Source organism: Stylophora pistillata, chromosome 1, assembly GCF_964205215.1.
Source record: "Stylophora pistillata chromosome 1, jaStyPist1.2, whole genome shotgun sequence".
Lineage (NCBI taxonomy): Eukaryota > Metazoa > Cnidaria > Anthozoa > Scleractinia > Pocilloporidae > Stylophora > Stylophora pistillata.
The window spans coordinates 43049551-43065618 of NC_142519.1; the positions used below are offsets into that span (position 1 = coordinate 43049551).

At 35.7% G+C, this 16068-nt stretch overlaps 1 protein-coding gene and 1 long non-coding RNA gene across 3 annotated transcripts in view; one reads left to right on the forward strand and one right to left on the reverse strand.

Moving 5' to 3' along the window:
* LOC111325904 (uncharacterized) overlaps positions 1 to 16068 on the forward strand; it is a 217500-nt gene that overhangs the window by 112027 nt on the left and 89405 nt on the right. The gene's annotated exons all lie outside the window — the stretch shown is intronic.
* Positions 205 to 14601, reverse strand: LOC148742664 (uncharacterized). Of its 2 annotated transcripts, none has more exons than XR_016000398.1 (2): positions 13851 to 14601; positions 205 to 704 (listed from the first exon to the last, which is right to left on the reverse strand). It is a non-coding gene; the product is annotated as an uncharacterized LOC148742664 (long non-coding RNA). The 2 variants fall into 2 exon arrangements; XR_016000396.1 differs by lacking the exon at positions 13851 to 14601 and adding an exon at positions 5231 to 5522.

A 16068-nucleotide genomic window follows, 5' to 3' on the forward strand; every position in this document is an offset into this window, starting at 1 on the left:
GTTTCCGAATTCTCTCAATTATAAAGCTTGCGAAGGCCGCATTGAAAGTGCATTTGTGAATGCAATAAATTTAACAATATTACTCCAATTCTAACTCCCTTACGATGCCCGATAAACGAAAAAATCGAAAGAAAGCTCCCCATCTGCAGAAGCTGACGAAAGTCACAATCGCGTCTGCCGGACACCAATAAGTTGAGCCGAAACTCCGAGCAAGAGAAGACGTTTATTGACCGAAGGCAAGAGACATACATAAAAAGAACGAGCGGGAAAAAAAAGAGCCGCGTTAAATATATGCACCAACCGTGTGCACAATGTGTCACGTCATCCAAGTTAATGGCGAGAACTAAACAACAATGCGAAATATGGCGGGAGATATACTCCTGAGTGTTGTCCAAGAACTTCTTAAAGCTCAGGTATGCATCATGAAGTCGTTCATGGAATCCGTATAAAATAAAATATCTGTATCATGTAATATCCGTATGAAATAAAAGTGCAGGTCAAAGTGATCCAAGTATAACTTTGTAGTTGAAGTAACATGCATTGTGCAGTATGTTGTTTTGCTGTGGTTACTTGACAGAAGTAACTTGAAATAATCTTGAGAGACTGAGTGTTCAGTAAGCTGTATTCTTCATCGGAGGAGAACTGTAAGACAGTGCTGTTGTCATGTACACATGTCCTCTCTAAGTGATGCCTCTGAATGAAGTCTGTTTGAAGAGAAGGGGAAAAAAGGAACATGAATTTTGAAATTGTAACAGTACTACAATGATAGTCCTATGAAAAACAGGTCTACTAAATGGATTTAGTAAAATTAAATTCGTAACAACTGGTGATACTGGATAATGACTCACATTTCACAAGCCACTTCTTGACTAGCTATCAAATCAAAGACAGTTTGTTTACTTTATTATTATGAAAATTACTGCTCTAATTATTATTGCTATTAGTACTGTTACTGCTGATTTCTAATTAAATGAAAGCAATCTTGTCATTTGTGTGGTCGGTTTCAAATATGAATCTATACATGTATGTTAACTGTCTAATTTTCATTTGACAGTAATGTACAGCCTTGCCTAATGTGACCAAGACTCTGGCTGACTGAGTTTATTAACATTCTTTGAATCACTACGGGGTATCAATTTCTTTTTTTTTTTGTCTTTAAATCGGTCTGAATTTTCCATAAAAAATAATCAGTTAATAGCACTAAGAAATGAGGCCCATATTGCGTTATGATCTGTGAAGTCTCTAAAACACCTCCTTGTATATTTAAGCGAGATGTTTGTAAATATATGATCAATTAATGTTCTATTGTAAGTTGTGTATGTTGATATAAACTGTTTCTAACATTTATCTCTAAATAGTAAATTCCACAAAGGTAGCTTGTCTGCCTCATAAGGCAATTTACATTTAAGTCTCCAATAATAATGTTGTTCTCTGTCAAAATGGTATCTAACACTTCTGAGACTGCCTGACAAAGTTGTCCTCTGGGAAATTTTGGAGAGCAATAAATACCCAAGACTGTACAGTTCTCACAAATTGTGACTTCAATCCCAATTATTTCAATACCATGTACATTGTGACAGTAGGGATATCCAGGGCAATATAGGATTTTGCTAAACATAGCTGTACCACCAAAAGGTCTTGATCCAAGACTACAGTATGTATGTGGACTGTCATCTCAAAAGAGATGTTATTTAACCAACTATGTTATATTTGTCAGAAGAATCTTGGGAACTAAATCTTGTATCTGCAAAAAAAAATGATATCAGAACTTGAATAGTTTAAGTCTTTGCATATGCCTTGTGTCTACGCAGTGATCTTGCATTCAGGTAACAGATTTTTAGAATTGAACTAGTTATGCCATTAAGTGGTGATATACAAAGTTTAAGTTTAGCAGTTGTTCTTAATCACTCCATTTCTTTCTCAACAGTGGCATGGATAACAATTTTGTCTTCACAGAGATCAGTTATATATAAGCCTTCAAAGGTGGAATGGTTGTTTTAGTACTTAAGTTGACAACAATTTTAGTTTGAGTATCCCCATGTGATCTATGAACTGTTTCTGCTGCTGCAGGGCATAATGGAAACTGTTTTCTGACAACTTGAGTTTCTTTGTTTTTACCAACAAAAAACTGTATGGTAACTGATTTTACTGGAGTCCATGCCTTCTGGTCAATTCCTTGGGTATAGAGATGTCTGTTCTCATGTCTAGTTTTTTTACCAAAATCTGAGTGATCAAACTGTACCCAAACTATGCCTGAGTGTTTGCTTTGCTGATTTAGTTGTACAAATTTGATAATATTCCCAGCACCATGAGTTTGTTATGCCATCTTCAGTTCACATATTCATTACATGCTGAATTTACCTTCAGCATTTAGGTAGAGGTTCAATACCAACTCCTCAGTTTTTCTTGGGTCATTTCAAATTAATTTTGTCTCAATATTTTTCTTCAAACCTCAGAAGAGTTAGTTCCATAACACTGTCTAGTGCTGTGACTCTGTATTTGTTTCCAACAGCTACATTATGTACTTCATCATTAAATTAACCTACCCTAGTTTGCATTTTGTTTATATAGGTGGGGTGCATCAAATGGGTTGTTTGTGTCTTATCACACAACTCTTTCCTTCAGTTTTACAATGTCACTTACTGTGTGTTTACCTTCACATATTTAACCAATTAAAAAGTTCTGCAAACAACTCGCTATCTCTTTGCCACATGATCTAAGTGAGATCAGACATTGAAAAGTGCTATTGCCAGAGAATTGGAGCAAGAACTGTGTAAACTGAATTTTGGAGGTCTTTAAATATGTAGTCACCATTACTGGTTCTAACTGAAACAAATCACCAATGGTGATAAAAGAAACACCATCAAAATCATCTTTGCAACCCTTACTATCTTTAAGCCTATTGTTAAGCTGTATGGCAAATATATTCAAATTTCATCCAAGAATATCAATTTGACACCTCCAAAGTGAGTTGTCAAGGTGTTTTGTCAATTTAAGTCAAGATATATTGTTTGTAATTTTTCAATGACTGATAGGCAGGAATAGCAAATGCACTGTGAATAGTTTTACCTTTAATGTTGTAAGTAGCTTTCCCAGTTGAACCTTTAGTAAGACCTTAATTTGATGAAAATCATTGCCAGCTCTTGTGTTAAAATACTTAAGGGCTGCCTGATCCAAGGCTTTTAGAAGATGTGATTTGCCCACACCAGCTCCACTACTCAGAAAGCAATAAAAAGGAGTTTCTGTGGTTTTACTCTGGTGCAAAATGTCATAAAAAAATTCTTTTTCCTTTTTATTTAAAATCTAAACCATTCCACGATAACCATCATCTGGTAATTCACTGATTAATATAGGTGGCTCATTGTGGCGTGATGTGGAAGGAATTTTGAAGTCATCTGAAAGGTCAATGTTCATTGAAATCAGAATGTAAATCTTCATTACCAAGAGCTTCCTTCATCTTGCAGTTCAACATTTTGTGCATTTGGTGCTACTAAGTCATACTGGGAATCACTAACTTCTGTGTCGTGTAAATGCTGTTCAATGTCATTCATATCTTCACTGCAGACAGCATACTGATGCATTTGTTTGTCTACTTTTTCTTTCAAAAGAAGGAAATGCTCCTGATATGAAGAGCTACTGCCTATTAAATCAGCTTTTTCATTTCACCAACAGGTAAAAAGCATAATCAGTTCACGGAAATGTTCTTTAGAGTAAGATTTCACATTGAACCAAACACATCTAATTATTCTAGGCTTTATATGCTGCTTTGGTTTTGCAATTTTTGCATTGTGCTTGCCTAAAGTGTGAAGTCAAAATCAGCAAATTCATCATCATCATCATCATCTTTCCCTGTTTCAAGTAGGAGGTTATCTGTGTTCAAACTTTTAGATTTTTCCCCAATGAGTTTTTGGGTGAATTATACAATGCAGCCCAATCAGCCAGTAACATTCTCTATGCTTGTTGGTCTTTCTGTGTATCTCTTAATAAGACCAGTAGAGTGAATGTCTTCAGAGTCATCCTCCATTTCTTCTATTTCATTCATTTGTTTCAAAAGCTGAGCTTTCTTTTCAGGGGGTGAAGTGGTGATAAAAATCACCTCTCTAGAGCTTTTCCTTGTTGGTAGCTGATGAACTATATGTAAACTGCCTCTTGAGCACTGATCTCCCCACTATTGAAAAATTTATTCTCAATATCTCTCTCTAATTATGCTGTAATTTCCTCTCTTTGCCCCCTCACATGCTTGTTGTAAAAGGCTGACTCATTCCCTTCTGGGCTTTTGAAATGTATGATACAACGTACATTGCACAAGCATAAACATCCAAAACAAACTATATTATATCCATATTTGCTCTCCATGCACTTAGACAGACACTGTTGTAGTTGTTCATTAGGATTTCTTTTCAGAAATATGGTGGGAGAGTTTAGGTTGGATCAAATAGCAAGATAATAGTAGTTTTGTTCAGTGATGTTCAGATTAATTAGCATTTGATCAAAAGTGATGTCATCCACCTCTTTCATATCATTCTAATGCTTACTGATATGTTTGCAATTTTCTTTATGTTTTCTAATATGTCACTTTCAGAAACATCACTGCCAATAGAATGTAAAATGCTGGTTGATTTCAGTAGAGGCTGTGAATAATTAAATCTGCAATCCATCTTTGATTTTTTACACGAGTTTGAGAGTGCTTATGAATCGGTTTGTTGACAAGCAGTCCCAGTTCTGGATCATTAACTGATTTTTCACAAGTGATTATTTGATCAATAATACACTGGTGCATCTTCAAGTCAAATTAACATACAAATATGTGGTGAACCTCTCTGCTGGTATTCAACTCTGAAACAAGCCTGACATTTTTCCTAAGGGAGCAGCATTGCTCATTAGAAAGCGCCTTAAAAACTGATTGAATTGGTAACTAAAATCTTGTGCACATGTCACCCGGTCACTCTGAATCAACCTTGACTTTTCCTCCCAGTTTAAATTATCTAATTCATGAATCTGAATAATCTTTAACATCAACAAACTTTCCAAGTATTTTAACGAGATGTATCCATTGTGTTTCAGCTGGTATAAAACTACAAAACAAATTTTCAGGACCAAATAGTGAGATTTGCAAAAAATGTTTCAAAACGAAGGAATCTCAACGCTAACAATTATACGTAGCAGTGTTCAAAGTGCCATAATTAGTGCCCTTTTAGCATTAATTAACACAAATTAGACAAACAAGTACCTTAATTATGTGGCGCTTATTTGTGCTCATCATTGCATGAAACACCGACAGGAGGGTCTTGGACCTTTTCAGAGGATCGCTCAGTTCGTTTCGCCATGCTGATCACATGAAATAAAGCCTTCCAAGGGAACTTCACGCTCTTATTGGACGTAAGAGCGAGGTTTAAAAATAGCTCGGCAGAGATTCCCAGTGAGGAGAAATGCACGTGGCCATTCGCAACTATTATTTTATAAATTGAGTAGATTTTAGGCCGTATCTGATTGGGATTGTACTCAATCGGGCTTTCGTAGGAAAGCTGAGTCTTAAAATGCAAGGCGTTGTCAGTCGCCAAAAGGGGGGTCATGGTCTCAGGCGTTCCTTGCTTAAACTGCGGAAACTGGGGATGAGAGTGTGACAACTTTCGGTACGTTGTCACGAACTCGCTCTTTGTAAATAATTTACAGAATACTGTGTTTGGTGAAGACCATGTGGCGAAGATTCCTTTCTTATACGCTCATCTCACATACAAACGCACACGCCGTTTGTGGTGGACCCACGCTAAATGATGTCGGGCGTTTTCGGAATGGTCCGGTCCACGAACTCTATGGCTCGAAAGCTAGCCAAATGTGCAAAGTTCATACTAGTTCTTGCGAGATAACAAATGAGCCATATGCGAGTTCAAATTACGAAAACTCTGGCAAAACTGGAACAGCCGATGTAACAACAAACTATGATGCGGAGACGAACACCTCACTTGCTGATAAAATTAGAATGTTCGCGAACATATTTTCGAAGGTGGCGCCAACAACAGCGAATTGGATTAGGATACTGACAGATGCAACTTGAATAGTAAGGTTAAATATTTAAGCTTAGCTCTTGCGTTAAAAATCCTGTTTCTGTTATTGGTTTTTATTGGGTTCAATACTTGTAAAGTACGATTTGGTCTTTCGTATATAACCAATATTACTATTATACAAGCGATATATCGTGAATGTTGGTTTGCTCCTCCCATGGAGTTGTAAGTACTTAATAGAAGACATGATGATTACTGTCATCTACTCGAATAAGTGTTAAATATGACCACTGTACAGGAACATAATACTGTTACAGTGTCAATAAAAGTACAACAATTCAGATCTCGCTATGCATAGAATGTATATTAGAATTGTACTCGTGTTTTGTGCGAATGCTATGGCTTTAAATGAAACCCGAGTGAATGCTCCTCGAGCGTCTATTTCATTGTGGAAAACCGTGAGATTTGGAAGTTAAATCGTGAGACCATAAGATGAGTCTTGAAATCGTGAGTCTCACGACGACATCATGAGAGTTGGAAGGTCTACCTACATATCTCAAATCGACACTAACAAATCTATAGGCCCTTGCAGTATTCCAGTCAGATTGCTAAAAGTTCTTCTTAATGATTCTTTTCTCTGTGGCATTTTTCCAAATGAACTTAAATTGAAAAGGGTTACTCTGGTTTTCAAGAAAGGCTCTGGACAAGACAAAGATAATTATAGGCCAATATCAGTGCTATCTGTTTTAAGGAAAATATATGGAAAAGGTATGTATAAGTGCCTCTATGGTTATCTTGAATGTCATAATATTCTCCACTCACTTCATTCTGGCTTCAGGAAGAAGTGTTCAACCAACTGACACACTTATAAGTATCACTGAATCTATTTGTTACTCAATTGACAACAATGAGTTTGGCTGTGGTATTTTCATTGATTTATAAAAAGCCTTTGATACAGTAAATCAATCTATTCTTTTGTTGAAATTACATCATTATGGAGAAAGAGGTAAAGTCTATGACAGGTTTCAATGTTATCTATCCAACAGAGAACAATTTGTGTGTTACTGGTCATGACACTACAGAAGCCGAAAAGGGACAATCCAAAAATATTTTTCAAATTCCGAAAAATATTTCAAATCGCAATATCTATTTTAAAATCACTGTCGAAAAGTTTGACAAATCCAAAGATATTTTGCAAATCCAAAAAAATATTTAGAAATCCAAAAAAATTTTTTCAAAATCCGAAAATATTTTGCAAATCCAAAACTATATTTTGAAATCCCAAAAAATTGTGTTAAATGGGAACACTAAGTACTGTAGTACGATCGAATCAGCGCGCGTGGTGCAAGCTGAAAGCAATCAAGACAACTTAACGATCGAGACAGTGAAATAAATAGCTGTACATCTATAGAGGCGAACGATTCAAAATAGACGTAATCCCTGATGTGTGTACTCATTTTAAACAGACTGAGACATTTCTGTATACACACTATAGTTCCTGTCACCCACAAGGAATTATAAGAGACTTCATAATAGGGGAGACCCTTAGACTTCTAAGAACAAACTCCTCTCAAACAATATTTGAGGAGAAAATTACAAATGAAGTGCATTTGCTAAAGAGAGGCTACCGAGAGGACCTCATTAGCACAGCCCTCTCAGAAGTGAATTAAAAAAAAGGAAATTAGCTCTTCAACAGAAACAAAAGACGAACCAACGAGTCTTGCCTTTTGTGTCACACAATACCAACCATCAGTGCCAAACCTAGAGCAAATTCTCATGGGACACTGATATTTAATAGAAACACAACCACTACTCAACGAAATATACAAAAATCCGTTTCTCGTATCTTACAAAAGAGGACGGTCACCCAAAGACATACTCAATGGGGCCAAACTTTGAATAGGCTACTCTAAACGCGCGCTGGGGAGTCGTGTAGGCCTGTCAACCCCATTTTACAACAATTTCTCGTCTAACTATTTCCCGAACAGTGTGTTCTGAATGAAGGTGGTTTCTTTGTAACTTGTTTCTTTGTGTTTCTTTGTGACGTAGCCTTCTCTTCAAAGTCCTCACGTTCATTGAAATCCCATGGTATTCTGCCAGAAAGTGAACAATGGTCTCGTAATGAATTCCCTTACTAAAGTAATGTTCTATAGCCAGTCTTTAGTCTCCCGAGCTGGACAACACACTTTCCTCTTCATGCCATTTTAGTGTTCCACAACAACGGCAGAATGTTTCATTGTTCCCACATTCTCTTCCACATTTATGACAGAACATGTTCTATCCTCGTTCCTTTGCCATTTTGTATGCGGGATGATGCGGGATATGGCAAGAAAACGCTGGGTGACTGCTGGCACAAAGAGCACGTGACAAAATATTTTTTTGGATTTGCAAAATATTTTCGGATTTTGAAAATATTCTTTTGAATTTCAAAATATTCTTCTGGATTCACTAAATATTTTCGGATTTTGAAAAAATTTTTTTGGATTTCTAAATATTATTTTGGATTTGCAAAGTATCTTTGGATTTGTCAAACTTTTCGACTGTGAGTTTAAAATAAATATTGCGATTTGAAATATTTTTCGGGATTTGAAAAATATTTTTGGATCGTCCCTTTTCGGCTTCGTTATGACACTGATTCCCCATCAGTCACTTGTGGGGTTCCTATAGGATCTGTTGTTGGACCCTTTTTGTTTTTGTTATAAATCAATGACTTACCTAATGCTTCAAAATTGCTTACCTTTCACTTATTTGCATATGACACTAACATTTACTGCTCTTGTAAGAACTTTAACAATCTTGAACTAAAGTTAAATAGTGTGCTAAAAGCAGTTGCAGAGTGGATGAAATCTAACAGACTAACACAAATTTTATTCTCTTACATTCCAAAAAAAAAAAAATACCACACAATTCATTTAATCTAGTGATTGATGTTTGAATATCTAACAAGTTTCCATGGTAAAGTATCTCGGTGTTACCTTTGACTCGAGTCTGACATGGAAGAATCATATATTATTCCCTAATCTACCCCTTTCTCACATATGGTATCCTTAAGTTTGGGTTTAACACATCCCACGTATTTAAAGCCAGTGATTACTTTACAAAAGCGTATACTCAGCATTATGACATTTTCTGAACCAGCATTACACTCAGAACCACTGCTGAAATCTCTCAACCTCTTCAAAATTCTCTGATATAATTCATCTTGAGATTCTTTCTTTTATTTATCAGTGGTCCCATTAAAACACTCCTTCCTATTTTACTAATTACTTTAAGCCAATATCTTCTGTTTATTCACATTATACACATCAATCACTGATTGAGAATCTGTTTGTAAACCCAGTTCAAACAAATCATATGGTATTTGTTCCCTAGAAGTTCATTACACATGTACCACACTCTGGAATTCATAACTAATTAATGTTAAACAAATCACTCCCTTTTCTAGATTTCTTCAAAATATAAAGAATTCTATGATTGATAGTTATAATAGTGTTAAATGGTTTGTGTAAATATATTTTATTCTTAATAGTTAGTATAAAAGTTATACTCTTTTACCTAAATTATTATTAAATAAATACTGTATTCCCTTTGTTTGAATTTTTTGTTCTGGGACACCCACTGGATTAGTTTTTTGAACTATTTGGTTGCCGCAACTCCACAAAAGTAACATATGTATTTAAATATTATTTTCTTCCTCTCCTTCTTCAATTTTTAGATATCCATAGTAACAATCATAAATTCTGAATTATTTTCAGATTTTTTTCTGTTCTCGTATTGTACTGTATTCCTTATATTGATATTTGTAACACTTCTGAAATAATTATAATCGCGTAGGTGATTTCCAGCCATTTTCTCTCTCGTTTCGCTCTCTTTACTTGGAGGACCCTTAAGACTATCACTTGCATTGCTGAATATTCCTTTTTATGTCATAGGCATAAGTGAAACCAGGAAAAACTTTAAAACAGGTTTCAAAATGAATGTTCATCTGGATGGTTTCACACTTCATTCCTAACTCTCCAGATCTGCTACTGGTGGTGTGGCAATTTATTGCCCTTAGTATAACTGTCTTTCAATCCTGTCAGGTTTGAGGAACACTTGAGTCAATTTTATCTCTGTTATCAAGAGGAAATAAGATTATGTTCCTTATGAGAGACTTTAATATTGACCTATTAAACTGGAAAAGCCATCTGAAATCCAATGATTTCCTACAACCAACACGCATTACTGAAAGATCCGAGTGCTACTAGTGGTAACCTAGTCCTAAGTAGGCTAAGAGTCTCTGCTCATCTTTCCAAATTTTTTATTGTAGATAATGTTAAGTTAAATTATAAAACTCTAAACTTTTACAAAAATGATTACTGTTGTTTGATGAAGGAAATTTTACTGGGGATCTCTCACTACTTGACTGGGTTAACATTTGAAATAGTAATTTAGATGACTAAACTTGACGTTTTTTATGATCAAGTCTTCCAGTTTATTACTTGTCATGCACCATACAGGAAGCTCTCTAAGCATGAATAAAGCTATCTACTAAACCATGGATTACATAAGACATACTTGCTAAGATAACATGCAGAGATAAGCTGTATTCCCAGGTGATGAAAAGTAAGGAACCAGATCCAAATCTGATATCTCTTCATAAGAAATTCAGGAATACTGTTGTTAAAGATATTAAGGCCGGCAAGTCTAATAACTTGAAGAATTAGTTTCTGTGTAATCGGAAAAAGATTTTAAAAATCTGGTCAGGAATTGGATCAATCATAAACATTAGTAAAGTTGAAGCCAACTATATCCCTACCCTTTTAGAAAGTGGCAGTAAATCTATTGACAATCCTTGTGCTATTGCCAACATCTTTAACATTTTTTTTGTTAACCCTATCCCGGGTAGAAACACTGATAAAGATATTCCACAGGGGAAGTGGCTCTCCTACCTCTTTTCTAAATGGCAATTTTCCTGAATCAATGTTCCTTTCCCCTATCACTTCATTTGAAGTTGAGTCTTACATATCAATGATAAGTCTATTGGCCTTCGCAGTTTTCCAGTCAGATTGCTAAAAATTCCTAAAACCAATATTTCTCCACTTCTTTCATTCCTAATTAATGATTCTTTTCTCTGTGGCACTCTTCAAAATAAACTTGAATTGGCAAGAGTTCCTCCAGTTTTCAAGAAAGGCTCTGGACAAGACAAAGATAATTGTAGGCCAATATCAGTGCTACCCGTTTTAGGCAAAATATCTGAAAAAGCTATGTATAAGAGCCTCTATGGTTATCTTGAATGCCATAATATTCTCTACTCACTTCAGTTTGACTTTACACAGTAGTGTTCAACTAATCCCACACTTTTAGGTATCACTGAATCTATGCGTTACTCAATTGACCACAATGAGTTTGGCTGTGGTATTTTCTTTGTTTCAAAAATTTTGATAACTAAAGGTAAATTATTTAATTCATTCTTTGACTAAAATCTGACATGGAAGAATCATATTGATAAGCTCTACCTAAAACTGTAATAAACAGTAGGAATCTTCTCAAGATTGAGGTACTATGTTGGCACAGATATACTTCATATGCTTTATTATTTGCTAATCTACCCCTTTCTCACTTGTGGTATCCTAGTTTGGGGTTTAACCTATCCCACTTATTTAAAGCCAGTGATTACTTTACAAAAGCGTATACTCAGAATTAAGACATTTTCTGAACCAGCATCACACTCAGAACCACTACTGAAATCTCTCAACCCTCTTAAATTTCTCTGATATAATTGATCTTGAGATTCTTTCTTTTGTTTATCAGTGGTCCCAGAAAAAAAACTCCTTCCTGTTTTACTAATTACTTTAAGGCAATATCTTCTGTCCATTCACATTATACATGTCAATTACTGAATGAAAACCTGTTTGTAAACCCAGTTCAAACAACTCAATATGGTATTCTTCTCTGCGTTACAGTTGTACCACACTCTGGAATTCATTACCAATTAATGTTAAACAAAATTAATCATTCCCCTTAATTTTTAGATTTTGTCAAAATATAAAGAATTCTATGATAAATGGTCACAATGGTGTTAAATAGTTTGTGTAAATATCTTTTATTCTTAATAGTTATTAAATTGTTATTAACATAGTATTCCCTTGGTTTGAATGTTTTGTTCTAGGACACCCACTCGCAAAGTTCTTAAAACTATTTGGGTGCCCCAAACTCCACACAACTAACAAACGTATTCAAATATTCTTTTCTTCCTCTCCTTCCTCAATTCTTAGATATCCTTCGTTACAATCAGGAATTGTAAATTATTTTTAATTTCTCTTTTTCTGTTCTCCTATTGTACCATATTCCTTACAATGATATTTGTAACACTACTGTAATAATTATAATCTTCTCTAGTACACTGTATTTGAGTGAGTTGAAATAAATTTATTGATTGAATTGATTGATTGATTCAAACCCTAAATTCTACAGTTGCTTTTCCCTATCTAGCATGGTAGGTTTCAAAAGACATCCAACAAAGATTACTTAGACAGGAGAATGCTGTCAAAAATCCTTTCCCTACTTTGTAGCACACTGAAACACGCCCAAGTAAAAAAGGAGAATGTGTGAAAGTGAGAGGAAATGTGCTTATTAACATCTGGACATTTCTGACCAGAAGATACAAACAATCATGAAAAATGAAGTAAATAAATAAATAATAAATATGGCTTTTTTTGAACACCTGGCATTTTAACCTTGATGCTCAACAAAAAACCTAAACTAAATTTCTTTGGAGACCGAAACCTTGATGTCTGTCTTTACGCAAGTTAGCTCTACTTAAATGAACTCAAAATGTATGTAATTCTGTGATATTTTGATGAAACTTGGCCAGAACATTTGTCGAAATATTTTCTTTAGTCCAACTTCAATGTAGATTCTCTTGGGAACCTATACAAATATGGAAAAAGCCTCACATCCTTTTTTAGCCTTTCATCTGCTAAGTAATACAGCCCAGTTTGATCAGCATGCAGTTAGATCACAAGTACTGTGCTTTGGTTATTTCAATCTTTTTCACTTTAATTTGTGTATTAATTGCCTTCTATGCTGGGAGAATTTAAAGAGGTTTTAAGCGCATTAACCATTACGTGACTCAGTAATTAATTTTGTCTATTTTACTTGGTTTGAAAACTTCTCGTAAGACTTTTTGTTTCACCAAATTCATTCGATGTAATTGGTAATTGATATACATTACGATTGAATTGGATATTATTTCTTCAGTGTACTCTACTGAAATGTTACATGTGTGTCATCCCGATCCAGCCTTAGTCTTGCTTAGAATTATTACACTTTTCTGAAATTTTTTTCACTTTTTGAAGACTAGAATTAAAATTATTTTAAACCAGCATCATATCAACATTTCTTTAAGTAAAAGCAGTACATCTGAGTATACAATCAATTAGCACAGTACAATGTTGACTCCAAATGTGTGCATCACAGGTCATTCGACCATCACTCACGTGAAATCATTTTCAAACTCATGCCAGGAACAGCAATTATCTAAAAAGAACATTGTTGGCTTTTGTTCCTGTTTATCTAGCCTGTCTTTTATGAGTTGCAAAACATTTTCAATAGATGAAAACTTGGTTCGTTTACACAGCCTCCAGCTTAACACACTTCCCTCCTCATTAGTTAAGGACAATAAATAATGTATCATATAGCTTCACCCATCTCTTATTTAACCAAAATCCAATATTTGAAGACACTTTAAACATATGATCACAACTTAGCCACTTTCTGGCTGTCATTTGACACATACTCTTTGTATATAGATGCTCCTTCTCAAAATAATTCCTGGTTATGTAAAAGGATAATTGATCTTCTCACCTGGTTGTTGAAATTTTTGGTCAAACTCTGGAAAACAAAGACTAACGCTTGAATTTTTTTTCCATGCAGAGACATAAGCTTCTTTTCAGGAACCATAGGTATCATACGTCTGTAGCCAAAGAGTTAGAATTTCACTTATCGTTAACCCAGCATTTGCATGAGATTTATAAAGCTACTGTATGCAGTTCTCTCGTCACTCCAGCCTTGTGAAATAAGACGAATGGAATTGGCAATATACCTTTAACTTGTGGCAAAACAGAAGGATCATGTGCAATTATTTGGTGTCTCTGGTCACAAACATATACTTTACTAACTAGTAACACATTGTTTGTTAATCGTAAAGGCGACATGGTTCATCTTATTTTATTCTCCCGTTCTTCCATCTTGTAGTTCTAAGTGACTGATTCATTCCAGAACATTCTGGGCAATTGGGACAACATAAAGTCAAATTCGAAGAAACACTTAATGATACCATGGTTTGACATCACGTACAACGTAATCTTCTGGATTACTGGATATTAGACTTCTTTGATCACTCATCAGTAACCACACCATGTTGCAACCATATTAAACTCGCATTCGATTCAGGTGAATGAATGCTCAAAACAGGCTGTATAAATCTGTAACTTGCTTCCGAAATTGGCATGTTGTAGGCGTAAGAGCAGCCCAAGATGTTGAAAGCCACCAAAGGACAAACAGCTTTGGCAAAACACTTCATTACTTGTGATAAAACTACGAATTTATGAACCCGTTCGAGACTCACTCCATCTCTGACTTATAGGAGATACCGCTGGCGGAGGTTTAATTGAGCCTGCGTCCGCTCCATTTCACTTCCGCTTGAACCGGAGGTGGAAATATAACGTACATCGACGAGAATCACGCGAACTACTAGAACCCGCACAAGAACCAAGAGAAACACCACAACCGCGAGAAACAAGGGAACCACGAGAACCAAGAAAACCAATAAAACCACGAGAACCAGAGAACTACAGAGAACTACAGAGAATTACACAATACCGTGACTGACTAAGAGTTAAAAATTAACTTGTTTGGACCGCTCAGAATCACTTGTATACGCTGGGTATATTCATTTGATATGAAAAAAAAAGTGACCTTCATAAAGAAAAAGTGGACACAAATCAATAGAACAATGTGTGAAAAGCTTCAGTTTACCTAACAATCCGTTGTTAGTGTTTAATAAGCCATAGATAATGTTGCTTCATTTTCGTTGTCAGCAACGAAAATTTTATCGACGGGATGGTAAGCATTCTAGCCAAAGTGGCGGCAATAGAATATTTCACGGAGGAGGGAGTGGCTTTTGAAGTGGACCGTGATCTCTAATGCAGTGTCGTCTGACTCATTTATGTAGTTTAGTTTAGTTTATTTGCTTCGCCAACTGGCAGGGAAACCGCAACAGCTTTCTTCAATTACTGCGGGCCCAGTAAACCCACCCATCCTACCCCAGGGGAGGACATCCATCACACAGTAATCTCGTGCGTGGGAAATTAACGTCTCCTACCCCCAACCCTGCAGGAGACGGGACCTCCATTTATTCGTCCCTATCCGAGAAGACTAGAATATCTAACCATTTCTTGATGTTATAGAAAGGTAGCAAATTCTTCTCAATCATGATTTTAAGACCTTGAGTGTTGGTCCGGCCGGGGCTCGAACCCTCGACCTCACGCACAACAGTCCAGCGCACTATCCATTGGGCTAACTGGGCGGCGGTAGCTATTTAAAACAGTCGTCGATGATTGGTGAAGGGGAGGGAGGGGGAGGGAGGGGGAGGGGTGGGTGAGGAGGATAATCGAGAGCCGGCGGGTTCATATCCTTCACGATGACACAAAAATCATAAAAGTCTAAATTTTCACTATTACCTTTTGTTGCACCAATCTAGAAAAATCTTGAATTATCTGTGCATATACTTTTAACAAAGAGTTTTATCTTAGCTAGTTGTATGACGAGCCCCACTTCTTATTTATCGAAGAGACCTTCCTTGAAACCTAATCGACCAATGTTATTTGTCTCAGATGAGATAAGAAATTAAAGTTAACTGATATATGCTAACGTTCAGGCCCATCCTTACCTATGTATTTCGAGGTGAAAATCAAAGCAGCAACTTTTTTAGCCCTCTCCACCCGGTTTGAGTCATAAAGTTCTAAGTATTATCTAATACTGCAAATCTAACTATCTGATGAAATGATTTCTTGTTGACAGG